The 23,928-nt window shown below is 40.2% G+C and overlaps 1 protein-coding gene across 3 annotated transcripts in view; it reads left to right on the top strand.

Annotated features, from left to right (window-relative positions):
• Positions 1-8,658: 8,658 nt before the first annotated feature.
• grik5 (glutamate receptor, ionotropic, kainate 5) overlaps positions 8,659-23,928 on the top strand; it is a 129,628-nt gene continuing 114,358 nt past the window's right edge. For all 3 annotated transcript variants that reach the window (XM_044117268.1, XM_044117267.1, XM_044117269.1), the window contains exons 1-3: positions 8,659-8,925; positions 9,132-9,285; positions 13,083-14,895. The gene's annotated coding sequence lies outside the window, so the exon portion shown is untranslated. The remainder of the gene's footprint in view (positions 8,926-9,131; positions 9,286-13,082; positions 14,896-23,928) is intronic.

The raw sequence follows: 23,928 nt of genomic DNA, 5'->3' as shown, positions 1-23,928 counted from the left end.
TTATATGCTCCAGCATGAAAAATTACATAGAGTGGCTTTATGTTGGAAGACATGCATATTTTATTTACTTACATTTTAATATACACACCAAAAAGGAGGTTTTGAAATGACATGCCAACTTCTGCCTGAGGTTTTGTTTTATATTTGTTACACAGAATCATGCATCCCTTGGTATTTTCAGTGCCTGCTTTACTTTATTCATATTTCTTTCTTATTTGCAGCTCAGGAGACATTTATGGTGATTATGTTAGTTTAGCTGTTAACACGATAAAACGGTAAAAACACTCATCCAGGCTCCCAGTAAACACTAAAAATGCGTTCGCTGCATAAAGTCAAACATTATGTTAAAAGAAAGTGTCCTCCATTACAGTAAATGATGCCAGTTTATGTAATAATCTGAGCTTTGCTGGAGAAATTCACCTTCTCTTAAAAATTAAATGAAAAACATGATGTAGTCTTTTTCTCTGTAATTTAATGAGCATAAACTTGCTCAGCGGGCTGCGGCTGACTTCTGAGCTCTATTATCATATTGTACTTATTAATGCATGATTGACCTATTTAAGTAATAGTGTACATTTCGCATTCTCTATGCTTTTAAAATATATAATTATAGCTCTCACATGCTTCCTTTTTCCTTCACTGTAATATTTCCTTCATTACTCCCCCCCGCTCCCCCCTGCGATGCAGCCTCTGTCTCTCTTTGCTGAGGTTGCTGTACCTGCTATGACTTTGACAAAGTAGTCTCCAAGCGTGTAGTTTTCTATTTTTTATATAAATGTGTGTGTGAGCAGCAGCTTCACTTTGCAGAAGCTTCTCTTACGTTTTGAAGTTGCAGTTGTTGACCACATGCATGAACTCGCTGCTGCAGCGGCGGCGGCGTTTGCTGCTCTGCCCTGTCCTCCATTATCCCTCACTTTTCTCATGTGTTCCTTCCTCGCTCACCTTGTTTTTGCCTGCGTGACGCCCACACCTCTCGCCGTCCCTCCCTCATGGTTGTGCCTCCCTCCTCCCTTCATTGATAGTGGGGAATATGTGCCTGGAATACAGAGGAGCTAATCATTATTCCACCAGCAGAGCGCAGAACTCAGGCTGAATGTCAATCCCCCCCTCCCAGTCCCTCGGTCTACTTCTTCCCTCCTTCGCCTTGCTTACCAAGCAATAGTTAACATCAGAACCACATTTGTGTTCTGCAGAAGTGAATTAAGGAAATACAAACATGCATTAGCGATTGCAGACTCTGGGCTTTTAACACCTGCTCCGCAGTGTATATGTAATGGTTGAGTTAGGATCACATTTATGCCATGGATGGGTTTTCAAGTGTACGTGAGTCTGTGTGTCTATTACTTAGTTGTTATGTAAAAGTGCTGCACATCAATTTGTCAAGCGCAAAGTGGTGTGGGATGGAGATGAGAGTGAGAGAGAGAGAGAGAGAGAGAGAGAGAGAGAGAGAGAGAGAGAGAGAGAGAGAGACAGCTGTTGAATGCATATTTAGAGTGGTGAACGGAGTGACAGCAGAGTCTCAATGCAAACACTGGCGCCTGAACAACCATTAATATGGAAGCGAATGATTTTATTGCATTAATGCACGTCGTTTAACAGTAAGTGGTTTCTCATTCAAATGTTTAGGAGGCAGACAATCTCTCTTTTTAAACTTATTGACTTAAAAAGATTTCAAAAGTATTCACATCCCTTGAATGTTTTCAGGTACAACCAAAAATCTCCATGTGCAATACTGACATTTTGTTTTAGAAATCAACATAACCTGCACCTTTGTAATCAACCCCTCTACTCTGCCACCCTTTGATAAAATCCAAGTCAAGTTACTCAGTATAAGTTCAGCTGTTCTGTGAACATCAGTGAACAAACAGCATCACAAATATAAATCAAAATAGTTTCTTCTGGAAAATTTGTTACGTTGATTTGGCTTGAAAAAGGATTTTGACACCTCTGACAGTAGTACTACCATCCAAAAAAAAAGGTATTCTAGCCTCAAATACACGTAAAACCAAATGGATGGGATTAAAAAAATAACATCGCTCATCATCCTCAACATGGTGGTGGAGTTTATGGGAAGACCGATGAAGCTAAAAACGTGTAAAAACTTGGAAACTGAGGGAAAATAATCCCAAACTTACATCCAGAGCAACAAGGTTGTGGTTTAGATTAAAAATATTTATGTGTTATAACGGCCCAGATTAAAATGCACACCCCATTTGTTAGATTTTTTACGTGTAATAGATTTTTGATTAATCCATAACATAAAATACAACCAGAAACACATAGAAGTTAGTGGTTTAAACGACATAAATACTTTTGCAAAGCAGCATTTAAAAGCAAAGTGGAGGAAATTAGATTAAGGCGGAATGAGACCTCGAACAAACACACACTGGCACTGCAGGCCGTGTGTCAGTGTGTGTGATGGAATGGGAGAGACAGCACAGGGAGACTCCTCCCGACTTCCTGAAAACTGCAGCTGAGGGTCACAGCCAGGGGTGAGGCTGTGTCCGCCGCTCCGCCACATAAACACGCCTCATGCACAGTCTGAAAAAAAAAAAAAAAGTAGTTCAAAAATCTACAATTTTATGAACTTTGCATCCAAATGCCCGTACAGACGCATCACACACAGCCTGTGCGACCCGAGGGAAACTCTTGCGTGACATGGCTGCAGTCTAATAGCATCAAGCATGAGTGAGTAATAGGTGATCCAGCACTGTCCGCCCACTGGACACAGACATCTTGAGATGCGCATTATTTCATGAGATGCAAAGTGAATAGGTGAAAACATGATGATGATGATGAATGGTGTGGGGGTGGAGGCTGTTTGAAAGCAAAATAGAGGAGGCAGCTCAGCATTGTCACATGCTATTTTTGCTCCCTCGTTTGATTGGGCGACAAACCAGAGCTGATCTTTCCAAAACCTCCCGTCTCAGCCACAGATCAGTCCCTCAGTCACACACCACACCGCCCTGCGCCCGAATCATGAATGAGAGTTCATTATTAATAGATCTGCTTGTTCTGACAATCTGAATGGCCGCTAGAACTGATTATCTCTTCAAAGCATAACTTACAAATGCAGTTGTAAGCCCACAGAGTGTTGACACTGGCAATTAAAAAGCCAAGTCATGCGCAGTGACAAAAATCAATGATTCAACACTCTGTGGTGAGTTTAATAGCTTTAGAGGACACGGAGAGCTCAGGGGCCGTAAGGTTAAGGAACAGATCTATATCAAAAACACGAGGCGGACCGAGCCGAGAGGAGCAGAGGCGCCCCAGGCTGCAGGCCCAGAGCTGCGGGGGGAAAAGGGCGACACGGGACGTCGTATAATACCAGCAATGATCTCCAGAGTAAACGAGCTCTTACTTCATTATAAATACGTAAACAAACCTTTATGCCAAACAAAACAATGACATGCATGAAATGTTGAGTAATTATGCTCAGATTTGCATAAACATTAGATTATAAGTTGCAGAAATCTACATTGTAAAAAATTGTCTCTAATTTACGGTAAAATACCGGCCACTGTGGATGCCAGAATTTTACCGTACAAATACAGAAAATTACTTTAATTTCATATGAATACGGTAAAATTCATATACAGTATAAATGCAAAAGCTTTACTGTATTTATAAGTATTTAGAATAAAATTGTTCAAAGTTTCCTTTTGCTGGTTTACTGACATGTTTCTAACTCGCACCTGTTCAACTATACACAGCAGCGGCATCTTAGGGCTCATGTTGCCTTTAAAAGCGGCTCGGAAAAACACGTTACGACATGTTAACAATGGATTAAACGGTTATAATGGCAGAAAAAGTGCTGGGGTTAGAAGGTACAGATAGGGGAAGTGCGGGAAGTCCCTAGCAGGGGTCTCAAACTCCAGTCCTCGAGGGCCGCAGTCCTGCAACTTTTAGATGTGCCTCTGCTGCACCACACCTGAATACAATAATTAAGGCTCTGGAGAACTCATCTACACAAGGAGGAGGTGATTAAGTCATTTCATTGCAGCGTTTTATACCTGTGGCACATCTAAAAACTGCAGGACAGCGGCCCTCGAGGACTGGAGTTTGAGACCCCTGCACTGTATCAAGTTGAGATAGAAATAACAGAAAGCTGGCCACTCTGAGGTAAAAATAAGCAAAAACAGCTTCCAGTCCAGAGGGAGCACGGCTGAGTGTTTAGGCGGGCAATGCCCCCCAGTGCCTCCCAGTGCCCCCCAGTGCCCCCCAGTGCCCGAGCCTGGATGAGCGTCGCTGCAGATTGGTTTCATGCTGTTGTGGGTTTTCCTCTTATATGCCTGAACATTGTAAATAGTGTGTCAGCTCCATTCAACGGCGTCCTGTATAAAGTGTCAGGATGCTCTGCTGAGAGGAGTAATGATGCTACGGATGTGTATTACACACAGGCGTCTGCACATGGCACTGCAGGAGTCCAAGCAGCACAGTTCACAATTCCCTGCAAACCGAGCTGCCATGTTTTCATAATTACAATTATTTGAGCTGACATTATCAGTTTTCATTAAAGCTGTGTCCATTATTTCAGAATGTAAACACTGTTTCACTCCATCTTCTGTGCATTAGGATTATGACGAGGAAATAACTGAACACTTCTCGTTGCATATCTTTGTTCTCGTTTTATTTATTTTATGTAAAGAGACTGCTAAAGTATCCACAATACTTTACTGCACTTGATTTATGATAGTTGGGGTTTTGCAGAATGCACAGCTGTAGGTAAATATGTTAGCTTTAATTTAAACCAATCAAGAATCCAATCTTTACTTTAAGTGCTGATATAAATATTGGCACCTCTGCTGTTAATAATTTTTACAGCCATCCTTTAGTGGTAGCATAGCATTTAGTTCTCTCCGTTAGCATTTCACAAGATTTGAGGGAGAAATCTTGCATCCACCATCCTTACAGAATCTCTTTAGGTAAATCAACAAGCTGCCAATGTCCAATGTGTGGTCCGGGGGCCATTTGCTGCCCTCTCAGAGATTTTGGGTGGCCCCCTGACCTCAGTTCTAAAATTCAGTTTATTGATGCAGATTTACACTTCTCCATCTTCCAGTCCAACATTTTTTTGCTGAAAAATATTATCTGCAAAAAATAGGTTCTCGTTTACTAATTAAGTTTATGCATTCATCTTAAATTTGGAGTAACTAAAACAACAATAATTGACAACAATTTGACCTTTACTCAAAGTCAAACCAACCTCAAGAAATTAGAAAGTGTGGGCCTGTCTTATTATAATCCAATCTTGCAATACCTTTATGTTTTGTAGCTATGATTTACTGATCCATTGTCTATAAAAATCCAATATTTTTTTTATTTTTAATTACTATTCAGCAGATAAAATAAAAAAGGCTCAAAAAGTGTGCTTTTATAAAAATATGTTGCATTTTTGTGGCCCATGTGCTTCAACTTAATAATTTTGGCTCTCATGGCAAAAGGTTTGGACACCACAACTTAGACTGACGTCAGAGGTTAGACTAAATAACAAGAGATGTAAAACCGTAAATGGATACAATCATTATATTGGATGTTAATGCTTTTTGTTTAGGTTTGGGAACAAGTGTCCTAAATTATCTTCCATGCTGTCTTCCCTTCAGCTCAGATTTTGCACCTTTAGAAAATAAATATACATTGATTAGCCTTTTCTTTTGGCTCATTACTCCAATAAGTTACATAGAATAACTCTGCTTTAGATTTTAGTTTATTCATTTCTTATATTCATTCTCTGTTTCACATCAAATCCTCCTGCAGAGTTTGATGCCAAAAATCCAGTCTCATTTGGCTAAAGCTTATGGTTCCAGTTGAAATCCCAACAGAATTTAGGAAACTCTACATGTTTACATTTGATATGGTAGGACAAAAACCACTGCTGACACCAAGATGCTGCTCTTTGCAGCAGCTTTCAAGCTGGGAGCGTTTTGTAAAGCACCCCTTATGATCTTCCTATCAAGATAAATATGTCCAGCCTTTTGTTCAATGGAGAAAAATGCATCTGCTGTTTTATCATATTTATACCTGAGGCAAACACAAAGTTGTGGGTTGCTAATTAGAAGTTTCTAGAAACTCTAATCTTAAATAAGACAAGAATATTTTTTGGTACTAGGGGCCTTTATTTGAGATTAAATTGACTGGAAAGAGGGAAGGAAAAGAAAGGGGATGACATTAAGCAAATGACTTTAAGGAAGCAATCCAACCCAGGACTGCATCGTCTTCACAACTGAGTCACACAGAACCAAAGAACGGATCCAAATACTTCAGCTTATGTTTCAGTGGGATTTTAAAGACAGAAGAGCAAAAAAAAAACACATTACATATGAAACTATACATGTTATAAGAACTGTGTGATCACTGATAGTTTAAATCAATTTTAGCATGGATGTGTGTGATATTTAAAACATAAAAGTAGTAATGATCATCATTATTGTTATCATATTATGTTTAATTAATAAATAATAATGGAAAATAAAGAATTAATTAAGTAAATAAAAGCTGACAAAATAACTAACAGTGCCATGATCTATAAGAACAAAAATAAAAATAATGTTAAATAGTTACCTGTAATTTCCGGACTATAAGCCACGACTTTTGTCTCACTCTTTCGACCCTGCGGTTTATACAACGATGCGGCTTATTTCTGAATTTTTTCTAACGGCCAGTAGGGGCGCTGGAGCAGAAAAGGTAAGCGTGAGACAGCTGGAATATATCCGTAGAGGAAGACGAATGTAACATCGTGCTTTGTGCGTGAATAAAATTAGCTCCCTCATCATGGAGAATGCAAGAAGAAATGCATATGATGCAGCTTTCAAGTTAAAAGCAATCAAGCTGGCCGATAAAGAATATCTGACGCTATTTCAATCCGACACTGAGGAAGAAGACTTCCATGGTTTCAGTGCACAGGAGGAAGAGGATGACGGCTCTCCGTGACTTTTAACCGTATGTTATTTAAACCAGCCCTGTTAGTGTTGTTTTGCTATATTGCTGCTGTTCAGAAAGAAAAGCTACGACATATTAGTAAAACTTTAAAAACACTTTCGGTGTACCGTCTTTCTTTGTAAATATCTTATGTTTCAATGTAGGCACATGCGGCTTATACACCGGTGCGGCTTATGTATGTACAAAAATGTGTTTCCTTTAAAAATGGAGGGGGTGCGGCTTATAATCAGGTGTGCTCTATAGTCTGTAATTTAAACTGTCAGTGAGTTTATCCAACTGCAATAAATGATGAATTTATTTTTAAACCTTTGTTAAACCATCTGTGTGCCTGCTTACATGTTTGAGCTACAGTTGCTCCGCAATAAAATTTCTTTAAACGCGTTGCGTTTAATGCAGTTAAACCTCAGATTTATGGGATGTTAAAAATTATTTGTAACCTTTTCAATAATCAAAGGAAAAAAATCGTTATTGCTGGTATAGAAATTCAACCATCAACCAGCTTTCTGAATTTTATACAGTTTTGAAATACATTAAAAGATGGCAATAAACAAATAACTACATTTCTTTATTAAATAAGAAAATAAACATTTTGTTGCATAAAAAGCAATAACATTGATTTCCTTTAGTGAATTTGAACTGATTGAGTGTTTGTATCTGAAATGGAAAATGTTTACGTCTCTGGACGAAATTAAGCAACCACTGCATTGAATCTCATGGTTATCCCATCAAATATTGATTTCTGAGCTCTTCCTGAGTTAAAACATTAGTATGAATATGAACTTGTTTGCATTATTTGAGGTCTGAAAGCACTGCATCTTCTCCGTTATTTTGACCAATTCTCATTTTCTGCAAATAAATACTAAATATTTGCTAGGCACGTCTGAGTCATGTTGTCATTAGTTTATAGAATAAAAGAATAATGTTCATTTTTTTTAAACATTTACCTATAAAGAGTAAAATCATTTTATGCTGTAAATATTTCTCTCTGCATTTATTGTGCAGATTTGGTTTAATTACTGCTTTGAGTTTATTTTTTTCAGCAAATGGCCTTATGATTGATTTCTGCCTTACTTATTGATTTCTAAATTGATGATTATTTCCATCATCGCTTATTAATCTGATTAATCATTTCAGCACTACGGCAACCTTTTAATGGGCTTCCGCAGTTGGAAGGTCTCTTTACCATCACCCTAAGTTTTTGCTCCATCAGATTTCAGTCGGTCTCAGTGCAGATGTGTTTGCGTGTCATCGGGTGTGAGGCGAGTCGTGTGGTGGTTTGATGGTGTTTGTCACCCCGACCATGGAGGCATAACAAACTTTGTCAGCCTGGTTTACCCTGCTGACGGTGAAACACATCCTCATGAGTTTCTTCTGTCTCCCAAACTCCCTCCTCTCTACGGAGATGTGTGAAAAATGCTCCAGATGACCACTTTTTTTTCTCTCTTTTTTTTTTTTGCTCTTGTTTCAAACCCTTATCTGATGAAGTGACAGAAAGAAGAACGGTTGAGGAGTGGAGGAGAGCAGATATTCATCTTTGAGAAAAATCTCTTGGAGGGAGAGAGAAAGGAGGAGTAAAGGAGCGAGTGCTGGGAAGGAGAAACAAGGGAGAGGAAAGAGTGGGAGAGAGTGTGTGTGAAAGAGAGAGAGAGAAGGCTGATTAGACTGGAGAGAGCCAAGGAGGTACGGCTGTACTATTGAGCAGAGGGAGAGCGTGACTGAGTGAACGCCGAATCACAGCGAAGTCAACAGCCAGGCGGATGAACTGGACCTAGATCAACAAATGGAGACTGAAAAACTGGATGGATACTGCGTATAAAGGAGGAAGTGTTTGCCTTAATGTGTGTGTATCTCTGCATCAGAGCTACGAGGAACCCACGGGGAGGCGAGGGAAAATAGCGGACAACTCATTCGTCTCCCTTGGAATCAGAGCTGTGAGCCAGAACAGAGTCAACCGTGGGACTCGCTGGGATTTTGAATATAATCTCAGTAAGTACTGACACAGGCGGGGAACGGGAGTGTGTGAATGATTGTTTCAGGCTGGTTTTTTTCATGAAGAAACATTAACAAAGAGGAGGGGGAGCACATCAGTGATTTTTCTATTGTGACATGCATTGTCAAACTGCATTTTTTCCCCCCTCTGAATTGAACATGCAGCCCAGACTTGACTCTGTGCGTTTGTGCCTCTTCCTCAGCGCCGGTGTGTGTGTGAGTCAGTGTGTGTAAGCTGATAATAGCAGCTCCATTGGTATTCAGCGGAGGGAGCTCCAGGATCTCGCTGCGCCTTTTCCCCGGGATGGGATCACAGAGCAGGGATTGTGCTTGCCTGAGGAGAGCCCGCTGAAATGGGTGAGTGTCCGCATCTCTCATACTCCCTCCCAGCCTCATCACTCCATCCTCTTTCACCTCAAATGTGTCACAGCTCACCGGTTAACTCATCTTCCTCCCGTTTTAGTTTCATCCAGAGTGTTTTTTTTACTTCTGAGGGGCTCCCTCGGTTTTCCTTGCTTAACCCGCTCACCCCGCCACTGCCCCACCTGTTTCCCTCCATCCCTTCGCATCCCCACACCTCTCAATCATTCCCGAAACAGAACTGTCCAGCTTGATGGATTTGGATAAAATTGGACTGGCTCACTTCATTTTTTGCGCTTTGCTCCCCCCCCCCCCCCCCACACCCCACCCCATGCCACTCCACACCGCATTCCCTCCCTCCATCCTCCCCTCCTCGGCTGGGTCACCCCTCCCCCCTTCCTCGTCTCCATCCCTCTCTCCTTCTCTCCTCAAGCTCTTCTCCACATTCTGTTTGAATTCAGGCTCACCAGAGATGTTAGAGTCTATCCTGACACAGGCAATCAGCAGTGATTGGTATGTGTGTGTGTGTGTGTGTGGTGTGTGTGTGTGTGTGTGTGTGTATCAGTCACCTTTTTTGGCTTTATTTTGGTGTTTTGGGCCCAAAGAAACAAAAGGTTATAAAGATAAGTGTAATTAATTGCTTCCTGCCTGACAGATGTGACACATGCAACGCTGAGCCCTCTCCTCCTCCTCTTCCTCTTCTTCTCCTTTTTCTTCTTCTTCTCATGTCTTTGTACTTCACGCTGACATACCTTCTACACACCAATTCACACCCATCTACATCCCCTCACCCCTGCAATGACATAGCATACAAATGTCCCAGCGGAGGGACACACAACAGCCGCCGCTGAGCTCTGACCTAACTAAGTGTGCAGGAACACTCAGACTCCCGTCCTAAACGATCCTGGGAGGATACGGTGTCAGAGGAGGGCCATATCTATCCGCAGAGTCGTATTGATTGCAGCCGATAAACTGAAAAGGCTCTGGTGCTTTATTGCAAATGAAGCGTCGCTTCATTGTGCTCTGCAGAAAGGAAGGAGTCATTCATTCGATTTAATGAGTTCGTAAAAAGAGGTAATATAACTCCTGCATGGATCTAATTTTTTCTATATTTCCTCTGTGGCTGAAGAGGAGACCAATCCTGAAACTGTGAGCAGAGGGAGTTTTTCCTCAGGATTCAATAATTCATATTCAACAGGTGCTAACTGTTGCATAGTAACAGAGAGACAAGACAACTTGTTAGGGAAGATTCGACACCTTGCTGCTATTTTTGAATCATGCTAATTGTCTTGTCTATTTAACCAAAGAGGGTGTGATTTAAAAAAGTAACAAGAAGGAAATGGCAAGAAATCAAAATTTCTTTAAGGTAAAACAAAATCAAGGTTTCATCTGCATATGTCTAGATCACACGTCTGCAACCTTTACAATCCAAAGAATAATTTTTACCCTCAGTGTTGCCTCCTACTTGTTCAGAGCCGATCGTGTTACCTGACCTTTTGAAAAAACGTATTTTCTTTTTTTTTTATTATGGAAAAGAGAACATGCTTATAATTATGAGAAAATAGTTCTAAAAACACGTTAATGGTACTTTTAATGTCAGACTGTTTTGGAATTGTAGTTAAAATATTCAACAAAAAACAAGCTAAATACTTACTAGTAGTAAGAAGTAGTATTTTTAAAAATGGATATTTTTAAAAATACTACTTCTTTTCTTTATTTTTTTAAAACACACTTATAAGGGGTCGTTGTGGCGGGTCCAAAGAGTAAACTGGAGGACCGGAGCCACAAGTTGCAGACCCCTGGTCTACATGCACCATTGCTGAGCAAACTGGGATAAATGGGCAGTTTCCCAGGGTGTCATTAGAAGGGGAGCGGTTGTGTGTTTGTGTAATGAGGTGATGCATTAGAACCAAAATAAAGTAGAGAGGATTTTTGTGCTTCAGTAGAGCTCTATATGATTGTGTGGTTGAGTTTTGTTCAACAAAATTTAAATGAAAGTTTATTCTAGTGATCAGATTTAACCCTTTACTTCTTAACTTGTGTTTTGAGCCATTCTTTACCCTACCAACTTTGAATTGTTCACCTATTAGCCACATGAAATCATCTTGTTTACTAACAACAGTAAAGGTTCAAATAGTTTCTTTGATTTGCTTTTGCAGATAATCAGATGAATTTCTTTTCATTCCAACAATAGCTTTAATCAAAAATTATAATTTGAAATGAATTTATAATTACTCTTCCTTTCTGTGATTCTAAATGTTTTTAATAAAGCTATTAAAAAGAGATTGGAATGAGCTAATTTTTTCTTGATCTATTGCATAAACTGAACGCATTAAAACTAAGAATTTTCACCATTTTTAGTCTATATATGTCTTATCAATCAGTGTATGCTTTCATGCACTTCTTTTGACACTAATAAACATCAGATGAAGGGCATAGAGTTTAATGCATGGAGTGTATGTATGTGATTTAATGCATAATGTGTGATTTATTCATTTCAGTTCAGTATAAAACTATCGCATCCATCAAAGAACCTGCAGCACATTTTCTTAAAGACGTTTGTAAAAACTGTCAGGATCAAATGGGAACCAGTCTGGAAGAAAAAGCTTGAATCTCTAAATATCATGGCAGAGAAAATGTTTCTTAAATGGAGATTTCTCAAGCTTTATGGAGTAATACAGCGCCGCCCCTCACCCACCTGTTGCTGCAAACATTTGGCACATTAAACATAGCCTCACTTTGAAAATAAAAATACAAGTTTGGCATTTCAGAAATATCAATAGTTGTGGAGTGGAAACTGACTGAGAACCAAACAGCCTCTTCACAGCAACGTTCTGTTTTATGTCTTGTGTTTTTTTATGTCTTATCTTATTTTACCCACTGTAAAGAGTTATACAAATAAATGTATTATTACTACTATTATTGAAACCTTCATAACACTATTAAAAGCAAGCTCTACCTTAAAAAATATTTCAACTAATTTACCATCAGCAAATTGTTATAGTTGTGTTACTTTATATAAAGAATAAAGAAAGCAAATGAGTCTATATTGTAGCTTTGCTTAAGTTCACATATAAAGTTCACATTAACTTTAAATAAGTGTCAAAAGTAACACTGTCTTAATTGTAATAATCAATATGTTGCATTATTTTAGCATTAGTTTCTGGTTTGCAGCTGGATCATGTTAAACATCTGTTTTGTATTTTTGTGTGAAAGCTGTGCTACTTTGAAACCATAAAAACTATCTGAAAAAAACAATCATTTTTTTTCAGCCCAATGGTGAAGTTATATTATTTAAGTGAAGTACGTCGTTCAGACTTTGCATTTTTTTGATCTGCAGACACTCAACACTGAGTTTTGAAATAACAATTTGAATTTGGGATAAACCACAAGACTTCAATCATTGCCATGCTTCACCTGACGCAAAGACTTGAGGAAGAAGAAGACAGCAGAATGAATTGAATGAAAGCAGTAAAGGTGTAGTTATTAAATTGCACAGGGGGAATAGAAGAGATGTCATGTGGAGACTGTGTGAAGATGAGCTTGTTAGGGGAGCGAAAGGATCACATCTTAACGTGAGTGCCGAGGACTAAGGAGCAAACAAACAGCAGAGTCGGAGAAAGAGTGACAAGGACAGAATAGACAGCAGGACGACAGCTAGGGAGGAGTGTGACAGGCAGGAGAATGACATGCGTGATAAGGCAGAGTGACACAAATGTCGCCAAGCTAACCTTTCATGCACTCTCACTCCTCTTCTCTTGTACTTTTACCTCTCTTCTCCCTCTCCTTTCTAGGGTCAAAACCTGGGAGCGGTGGTAGCCGAATGGGCAGCGTGGACACCAACATGTTCCCTTCAGCAGCCAGCTTTCCACACCTGACCATATCCAGCATCTCCAGCCGTCCGCTGCAGCCAGCGCTGAGCCTGCAGAGTTGAGGTTGGGGTTGCCTGGAGCCGTCTGCAGGAAGCAGAGATAAACAGTCCTCGGAGGAGTCGACGTGCCACCAGCCAGTCAGTGCATCAAGCAATTAAGCTGCTTGAACTTCATCTGAAATGAAATATGATGCTTGAGCAGTGGTACGGAGCTTTTGGACGTGAATGGATTTATTGGCTGGATATTTCATTGAAATTACGACACTTTTGGGCCGCAACTCAGTGCCGGGTCACTTTTTCCAAATAAGTTTGTGGGCAAAGGCGAGTAATTGAAAATCAGCCCCCTTGGGAGGCTAGTTTTTATTTTTACTTTTGTTTTTTTCCAAAGGAGCAACTTCTGTACCTGAAATTTCCTGTCCCTTCTCTCGCATTGCAGAGAAATACATTATGAAGCAGCATCATTCTTCTTCATCCTCCCTCAGTGACGGAGAGGGAAGAGGGACAGACTGTCCAGAATAGATAACGAATAAGGAGACAGCCACTGAGCAAGGGAGGAGGAGGGGGGAAGCAGAAAACAGAGGGACAGGTGGAGAAAATAACACGAAAGGAGACAGACAGAAGAGAGAGAGCGAGAGAAAAAAAACAGAATTAACTAGGATTGTCCAGAGTCCCATTTTTAGACCTCCTGTAATTCGTCTGGGGTGTGTTGGAGGGTAGTGAACGCCATGGGCCGGGGAGGGTCAGGATTTCAGCCAGACACACTGTCTGGTCTGAAGCTGCTGTCTCTGCGTGTTGGTGTTTGAACTAAACCATGGCCTGGTAAACAGACACCTGTAAGGACTGACAGAGAAGCTCTGAGACAGAGAGGAAGACAGCTACACAGCCGAAGTGTCAGGCAAAAAAAAGGCAGTAGACATCCAGAGTTGGCAGAGCCGACGTTCTGCATTTCATTGTCATTCCACTCAGTGTTTTCAGAGGAGGTAAGAAAAAGCAAAGAGGAGCATCCTCGTGTTTGTGGCTCCTTTAGGATCCATCTAAGTCAGTACCGTTGCTCTGAAAAAAGCCCAATATACAGCAAAGGGAGGGTTGTTACTAAAAAGGAAATCCAGGTTGGAAAGAGAGAGAGGGTGGGAGGCAGACAGAAGCGGAGCGAGAGAGCAGGTGTCAGAAATCCTCCCCTTCATCTGCTTGTCATTTACTCCTTTATGCTCGCTCGTCGTTTGGCACAGTGATTGATTTTCTGACGCCGGCGTTACTCCTCCTATAAGCCCTCTGCAGTCCCTGGGTGCAAGCAAGACAGAGGAGAGCAGAAAAAGACCACAACAACAACAAAAAAGGGAAAAGATGGAGCCTTTTTCATTGACTGGTTTTTCACTCCCTGCTTTTCCAGTTTGTCGAGGTGGCCTCTTGTTATTTCTTCTCTGAGTAAAGCAAAAGAAGAAAAACACGCACCAAATCAATCCCTCATTCTGTTTGTACTCAAGAACTGAATCTCCCCTCTCATCGACTGTTCCTCTACATGGATTACCTTTTCCTCTGAGTTTTAAACACTGGCTAGCTCCAGATTTCCTCCCCTCCAGTGACAAACTCCTCTAACTCCCCCCGCCAGCATCCATGCCCCCTCACCCGCCGGCTGAGGTGCAGAAACTCTGTGCGCTCGAATCCTAGCACCCTCGTTGACTCACCACTACATCTATAGTATGGCACGGCCCCTCTGAAACTGTCTGAATCATTCTGTAAGTAAAGCCTCTTTCTATCTGTCTGTGAATGTATGTCTTCACATGCTCACTACAGGTCATTAGCATTCATTAAGCTTGTGAGGCGCAGGAGTGGTCTGTCTTACTGCAGCGTTTGGTTTTATGGTTCCTTCACAGCAGATTTCCTTTCCTGTGCTTCCTTCGCTTCAGGCAGAGTGTGTGTGTGTGTATGTGGGTGTGTGCTGGCGTGCATGCGTGTGTGTGAGAGTCTGCCAAATATGAGTTTGATCTCAGATACAAGCTTGCAAGAGTCAGTGTCAGAATAAGGTACATGGGGTGCTTTCCCTTGGTTGTGTGAACCCCCAGGGTTAATTTGAGCTAATTAATGAGATTTTTTTTGCACATTTTTCACTTCTGATTTAATGTTCTAACACGGCTGAGGATTGAATGGAAACTGGATGCATGAGCTTCTGAGAATGACTCCTATATTACCTGCATTTAACATCCAATCCCTTGCAGAGATGTTTACATCCATCGAAAAGATTGTTGCCACAATCTTCAATGCATTTTACTGAGGTTGGATGTGATGGATCATTAATAAATAGAGTCCACTTGGTGTGTAATTTAATCTCAGTTTAAATGCATCTTTTCTGAGAAGACCTCAGATGTTTGTCAGAGGACATTACTGTATTTGTTGCTGCTTTTTGCCAGGATTCCCTTGAAAAACAGGGAAACCCGTAAAAATGGGTTTTTATTCTGTTAAAAATAAAGGTTAAATAAAAAAACAGCATCAAGAAGAAGCAGTTGTGGAGAAGTTTAAAGCAGGATGTAACAATCTTTGCACATGAAAAGACTGCAAACCTAAAAAGACATGGATGTCCATCTAAACTGAGGGTGAGGATGGTATTAATAAAACAACAGACAAGAGCAGGAGTGGGAAATATGTGCTCAAAGTTTTATTATATTTTGTGCTACAATTGTGATACGGATAAATGAGGACTATTTATTTTATTTTACTTGTTTTAGGTTGCTGTTTAACTGAGACTGTGTGTCACAGCAATCACAGCCCCACAAACACAAGTACTGCTCTTCAGAAACATTCCCATTTGTAATGCACTTCTTTAGGACACCAGTCACATAACAAAGTGTGATTTGTATCACTAAACTGCACACTGTAACTACCGTACATTTAATCATATTTTCAAATTTATTGATATTTATTAATACTCTCATTGAACAAAAAGTAGAGAAAATGGTAAAAATACTAATTCAGACAATACAAACAGTGTATCATGACATTCAAAATCAAAATGCTTATCATGACAAGAAATTTAGCACCTGGTGGAGCTTCACATCTGATAAGCTTATCATAGGAACTGCTTCTCCTTGAAAAGCTCCTCAGGACTTTGTCAAAGGCTCATTAGAGGAATATTGCTGCTATGACTTCCTGAAGGAGGAATGTTGGATGGAGCAGGAGCTTCTTAAAGAGACAGAGGCCCAATTTCAATACTCTAAATTATGAAGTCAGATTTCTTTTCAGTCCTATTTGATATATAGAGCATTTTAGAACATCTGAAGGTAACATAGTTACTTAATTGTGCTATAAAATTACATTATTTACCTGTAAAATACACAATACTGCTTCTTTAAGTTGTTGAAGTGATAGTGAAATATACACATAATATATACCACAGAAATATTAATTACATTGGATAATGACATTGCCCACTATATTGGTGCATTCCTAGTTAGAAACTCTACCCGTTAGAGACTGAACGTTTTTGCTCAGAAGAATTTCAGTCTCTTCATGTCCCAACCCCAAGAAAATCAGCAGAGCTGAATACAAATGGAAACTAATCTGTGTTAGTCTACCACCTACAATACAATACCAATAGAACATACTTAATGTTTTGGTTTTAACTTAACAAGATGTTTAGAAGTACATGAACGACAATGAATGAATAGTATTGCACAACGGCTTCATTTCATTTCCAATCCTCTCAATCCCCAAATGAGCTGCTTGAATGAAACTCAACACTTATCTACAGCCCCTGCAACGTCCTGCATATTAGTAAGCTCATCTATCTCCACGATCACCTCTTTATGCACTCGCACAATCACCAAGCCCTCAGTCAAGATAGTACCTTCAAACAGACCAATGAACTGTGAATAACACCATTCTACAAACTCCCAGTGCTGAGCGTTTCAGAAAGGAAAGATTTAAAGGGGGTGAAGATGGAAGGAAAATGAGGGGGGGAGTGAAAAACTATCCTGGATACAGAAAAATAAGAAGAGGAAGCGAGAGAGCACGAGGGAGAAAGCAACAGAGAGGCAGACGCAGAGGAGGGCAGCGGGAAACAGCGAGGAAAATGGGAAAGCATGGGTACAGAGAGGCCGCAAGGCAGGAAAAGACCTCTGCTCCGTGGGAGCACTCTGATGGGCTTAGCAAAGCGCCGCTTTGTTCACGCTGTTGGTCAGCCTCTCAGAATTAAGCTTAACTAAATAATACGATTACTGCAGCTGCACACTGATAACACGCTGCTGCCGATCCCTTTTGTCACTGTCAGAAAGCCCAGAGAAGAGAGGAGGAGTGGCATACGATGGCATCAAAGGCATGACAGATCCGACTACATTTCACTGTCACAAGGGCCTGAGCTTCAGACGAGAGCTGGTTTCACTTTTTATCTGAAGAGTAGCCATGCAGACAAAGATACAGAGGAAAAAAAAAAGTTTTCTCCACAAATGTCATTATGGTCCATCATACAACAACAACTCACTTATCTCTTCTTGTCTCTAATAATGAGCTTTCAGATCCAAACGCTGCACATTACCTAACTGTACGTGTGACAGCATAAAAAACAGCCAGACATCTGGCCCCTAAGCCCCGTTGTTTACTCTGCTTCCTCTGTGTGGGCTTTTTGTTTTATGTTTTTCTGCTTGACAGCTTTGACACAAATTCATGCGAAGTTGACCTTGCAGTTCGAATCGTAATAAAAGCTCAAATCCCAAGCTATGTTGCACATTGATACATGTTCTCCCACCAGCAGATAAATAGTCTTCCACCCCATGGGAGAGCAGGGGTAAAAAACAAGCGGGCAGCAGGTACCAGCGTCCAGTTTGTCTCAGCAGAGGTGTAGAACATCTTTCATGGCTCCCGGAGTAGAGAGCTAATATAAAGACCGGGCTGGGCTCTGCCCCCCTCCTACGGGGTTTGAGGTATTTCCACTCTTCTCTCAGTAGGAGCAACCGTTTGCCTGCAGAGCTAAAGATTAGCTTGGAGGAGCAATTGAAAAGACACATTTACCACGTGATGGTGTGTCATGATGAGAAAAAACGTTGGAGAGCTGAGGCCACACAATGAAATCAGTAAGTTATGAAACACAGCTTTTACTTTCTGATCGTTTTTTCAGAACTTTTTAAATTTTCCACATTTGCATTAGTACTTCGCCAGTTTTGTACATCAAGAGACCAAAATGTATGAGCTGTTGTTCCTTGGATTAACAGTATTTTATTTAAATTTGGACTATTCTGCTTCTCTAACACATCAAAATGCTTTGATTTAAAAGGGACAAATCATGCAAAATCCACTTTTTTAACCCTTAAGGACATATTTTTGTGTACTTTGAGTGCCTAGGAGTGTAAAAAAATAAAAAATGAAAATAATAATAATTTTAGGCTCTCCTGCATATAGCACTGAAAGATTATTTCAGTTTTTCCTCTTGACTTGCTCTAAACTGTGCCAAATAACAATTTACCCTGAATTTTAGAGCCCCTCATTACCCTGGTTTGTTCTGCTCAGATCCTTTCAGATCACTGATCCAGACATTTAACCAGGCCCTGAAAGCAGCTGCTACATCTAGCATAACAGGATATGCTTCTGCTAAAAGCATTTCTAAAGCGTTTTGCTGAAGTAAGTAATTATTATGTTATCAACATTAAATCTATCATTTTGTCATCAACTTGGGAGTGTGACGAGCTTTTGCTGCTGCAGCCCATGACTCAGCCTCTGCTCCAACAATGAGCTAATTTGGGGATATGAGATCTGCTCAAACTCCTAACAGCACTTAAGTTTCCTCCGTTGATGGACCACCAGCATAAAGCAGTCTGCGCTAAACCTTTGCCTCACGTTGCGCAAATGAAAATGACTCTCGTTTGTTCAGTCCTGCTTGATTCAGGCCGGCCGGCCTTGAGGGGAAAGACGGAGTGCGTGTGCATGAGCCGAGTGACAAGAATTGGACATTAGGACACACATGCCCTTTCCATAATGTGCTCCCGGCTGGGCTGTTTGGCTGGCCATAAAGTGAATGCTGCTAATGGCCTCTCCGTTAATGGAGTCATTAAGACTGGATTGCAAGGAGATAAAGGCGATGTGTGTAATGTGTGTGATCTGCGGTAGAAGCGTCATCATTTGTGCATCTGTACATTTACTGTAACCATCTCGTAAATTTGTATTTATTCAGCTTTTTGTTACATATTTGCCTGATAGCAACAAAACACACGTTGGTGGTGGTGTGCATTAGTGTAAGTGGAAAAGGTCAGTTTCTGTTGGTGTGAATGTAACATGGTCTGAGGCTCAGCTAATCAGTCTTAACCTGGCTCGCTCTAATCAGACTGCCGGCTGAGGCTCGTGTGAGATTGCTGCTGCCTTGTGTGGCTGCTGGAGTGACAAACTGATAAGCTTGATCTCAGGTCAGTTCAGGACTCATTCCCAAGAGAATGTAGCGGAGATGGGGAAAGGCATTCTGGGAAGCCTTGCGTGTTGTTTTCATGGTGGCATGACTGCTCATTACATCCATGTCAGCCTTTTGAATCTGACCACAGGGTTAGCTTATGTCACCGTGCCCATCGTGTCTCGAGCTCCAGTTGGTCTGGCCAGCCTCGTTCCTTTCTTCTGTTTCACAAGAAGCTGCATGGGAAAGTTAGCTTGCAGGCAGAAATAGCCTTAAATCACTTTTTCTAATTAAGCAGGGATGACACAGTGACTCAGGAGGATGGCAGGCTAAGTCTGTCACTAATTTTTAAGTGTTTTTGTGCTTTGGAAACTTAGGAGAAATGTGGTCTGAATACATATGCACAACATTTTTATTTGGATGTATTTCTACATCTTGACATTTTGGGGCTACTTTGTGCTGAGATAGTGCAAGGAATTTCAACAAAATACTCTGAAGTTTGTGGATCTGACTTGAAGAAATTTGAAAAAGTCTAAAAGGTGTATGCAGGGGCTGGACTATGTGGCTAAAAATTGCATCACAATATAAGGGTTTCATATCAGTTGATATTGATAATTATTGATTAGTTTTTTGTTTTCAGTTTCTGAAATACTGCCAAACTGGTGACTTTGCCTTTTATCCAGTTTCCTGTCAAGCTGCTGTGCTAATTATCTCCTTTCACTCCACATCGTTTTTTTTATGTTTTATTTTTTATCTTTTAAGAAGTTATGAGGCACAGTGGTGTAACTTGAAACTGCTTCTGCTCACGTTACTCAACAGGTTGTTGCTAGGTTACCACAAGTTACTCAACAGGTTGTTGCTAGGTAACCAAAGAGTGAGTGACTTATTTGATGCTACCAATCTTACTTATCTGGCTGTGAGAGGTTGAGCGGCTAAAGCCTTCCTTCTGTCTGCATCCCCCAGAATGCTGTGCGGTTCTGGATCAGAGTTTAGTAAAATTATTGAATTTTCAAGCTGCATTATCTTTTGAATATTTTTTTGGTATGCCCTGAAAAAAAAAATCTTCTGTGTAGGACGCAGAAGATCCCTAACACAGATCGCAAAACACTGATCCTCTTAAAGCTGCAACATTCGCATCAAAACACAGAGCTGAATATGGAGATAAAAGAGATCCTTTAAATTGTGTTTAGGTTTAGTTGCTTTACCCTAAATTACGCAGATATAGAGGAAAAAGGATCCTGATTATAGCGTAAAATTTTCATTAGCTGTTGGTCATCAAAAGTCATTCCTTTGGCGCATCAAAGATTTAGTCAATACCAGAGTCTAATAGCATTAGCACCAGTTTAGTGCTGGAACCAGTTCAGTGGGAACTCCCATGAACTCACTCTGGTTTGAGTAAAATGTACTATGTTTTGCTACAGCGCAGACTGTTTATCCTTTTATGTAGGGGATTTATTCAGAGGTCAACCAGGTAGCAGCATCCTCAGCCTCAGTGTGGCGAACACACTTCCCACTTTTCACCTCACCTCCTGCTGAGTGTCAGTTTGCCTTGCAAGGTGTTAATGATCCTCATCTTGTATGGAGCTATGACATTTTACTCTCCAGTAGGGAACCTTTCTTTTTTACAGGTACAAATAACTGATGAAGCAGCTTTCAATGTTTTCAAGTTCACGGATAAAAGTAAATTACAGCAACAATAAAAATAGATCTGTAAAACAATTGTGCACCTTAATTATCTGAAAGAAACTTTTCTTTTCAAACTACAGCATTTATAAAATGATCTAAGCGCATTATAAAATTTACCAAACACAATCTATAATGGCTCCTTAATTAGGTAACAAAAAGTCTTTTCTTTTCAGCAAACCATCAAAGCTGTGTTTTGTGTTCAATTAAAACAGAACAGAGAAAAAGCAGCTCTGTACAACACCCTTGTTCTTGATAAAAAGACTGCACTTAAACCAAGTGACGCTCTTTTAATTATTTAGAGCCGTCTTTGGTTATGAAAATTTAGACAAATGATGATGGGTTTAATTATATTTTTTTTGTGATAATTATAATTTGAAGCTAGAAAAAAAGGCCTCAAATCTGATTAAAAAATGTTTTCCTATGAATTTAGTGTGGCATTTCCTTTAGACCATATAGTCATAAGTAGAAATCAATGCTTGAAATGTACCACTTTTCAACTGCGCCAGGTCAGTAATGCTGTCAAAATTCTCCGTTTTTAAATGTTTGTTATTGAACCCTAAATTTAGTTGTTTTTTTAAAGGACCAGTTGTTAACAAATGGGTTTCTGAGTCAAGTGACTGCAATCAGCCGCACCAATCAGATGTATTAACATGCAAGTCGTTTCCAGCTCGGCTCCCTCAGTCCAAATGGTGATGCACCAGCTGATGCTGCCTGATTTTTAAAGTGCTGCATATTAAATTGACTCAATGAAACGTAATGCTCCGAATGGGTTTATAACATATTGTCAAGATGATATGAAAAAAGAAAACCCTCCAACAGATGTGATTAATTAACACCAGCTCTGTGGTTTGATTGCTGTTAGGTTTCCATGAACATGTGGGTTTGTTTGGGGGATTTTTGGAGCCATTTTTTTCATTAGCTGATTCTGCCGACTCTGAGCTGTTGCCCCCTGCTGCACAAGAAGCATCATTAAATAGCCAAGTTTTATCTGCATTGGTGCCTTTTTGAAGGATAACTTTCTTGTCAGCCAGGATGTAAAATCATACGGTGTGAATAATGTAAATTCTTACACTCGGAGGAGGACGTGTTGAGTGCTAATGAATGTGTAGGTGTGCTTTATGTAAAATTAAATGCTTTGCAAGAGACAACTTCTTAAAGCGTTTTGACACCTTCCGTGATTTGATCGTATCTGAGTGGATCATCCAAGGCGCTGATTTAAAATGGACAGATATTTCAATTTTATTTCTTTAGTTCATTGGTACTTGATGTTATTCACAATATTGTTTGAGCTTATTTCCAGATTCCCACAAGCTTCTCATTTCTGCAAGAATTTCTGATGTAATTTATTTTCTTTGGATTTCTAAAGTAACTCCTGCCAAACACAGAAACACAAAGCTAAATGTATTACACGTGAACGACATTTGAATACAAGAAAATAAATATTTTTGTGTCTGGGAGTTTAAGGACATCTTTGATGATTAATTTAACTTAGCCTTTGTCTTTGCTGATATGCTGCACCTGTTTTTTCACCTGCATGAGTTTAATTGCAGATGAAACGCCGCTGGTGGTTTGTTCAGCTGTTGTTATGGTTAGCATTAGCGTGTAGTCGATGTCAGGGGTCAATATATTTCACACTGGGAGCCCGATGGTCATGCTGAGCGCCACAAAGTATTTCAGTGTGCATATGAGACGGCCTTTGATCCCAAGTGAAACAGGCTGAGAGAGCACATACTCGACTGATCCAACGCAGGCGATACCAGCCTATTAGCACCTTCAGTCAGCCTCAGATCAGCTATTGGCAGGTCAGTGGTGGAAAACGGTTGAAAGTCAGCAGGATAACTGGAGACGCAGCATATTGTGCGTTTCATTAAAATATGCTTGGTTCAAGCTGTTAAGCCCTTAGGCATTAGTTAGGATGGTTGGGTATTACTGATAGATTATGGTATTAAAAAGCAGGTGCTTTGCATACTTTAATTTTCTCCATTTTTGTTTAAAGTTTTTACAACAGATTTGGCCTTCAGGGAGTGATGTTGCTTCATGAGAATGTCAGGTAGTTGTTTTAGATTTTAAGATTTGAACACCACACACACACGGTCCACGTTAATGACCACCAATCATCAGGGTGGGTAAAATAAAGCTTGAAATTAATTCATCTATTATTTCTGCTGCATAGTTTCTCAAAGAAGGATTTGGAAAACCTTCAATGTGATGTCAGGGAAAACAGTTTTGATTAAAATCCCTGTTGTCAGTTACTAATGAGAATCATTTAGTTTTTAAATACTTTACTGCTTAAAGTTGGTGAGAGTGTTTAGATTCCTGACTTCCTGTCTTCCTGAGGTATACAAATGAAATGATGTAAGCACCTATTTTCCTCAGGCACTCATGATTAAGGTGTTCATCTTTTAAATTGAGGAGTTTGGTGCAATAAAATAGTAAACTACATTCAGAGAACGGTTCAAAAAGAGATTTGTAGCACACAGTATTTTCTTGGGGTCACCAACTTGCCAAGCAAGCATTGGATGAAATGGTTGCTTTTCTGCCCTACAATCATAAACGTAAATGTGTGGAGTTTGGTTCGAGGACTTTAACCTGGATGCTTTTGTCAGATGAAGCATGGTTTTGGTTTTTCAACCGCTAACAGTTCAGGTTGATATGATGCAAGCAGAATATCTTAGCATTATGGAGCGTTCCGCCATCTTTTCTACCATCATCTGTT

Source organism: Gambusia affinis, linkage group LG05 (genome assembly GCF_019740435.1).
Source record: "Gambusia affinis linkage group LG05, SWU_Gaff_1.0, whole genome shotgun sequence".
NCBI lineage: Eukaryota > Metazoa > Chordata > Actinopteri > Cyprinodontiformes > Poeciliidae > Gambusia > Gambusia affinis.
This window is presented reverse-complemented; position numbering and strand designations above follow the sequence as displayed.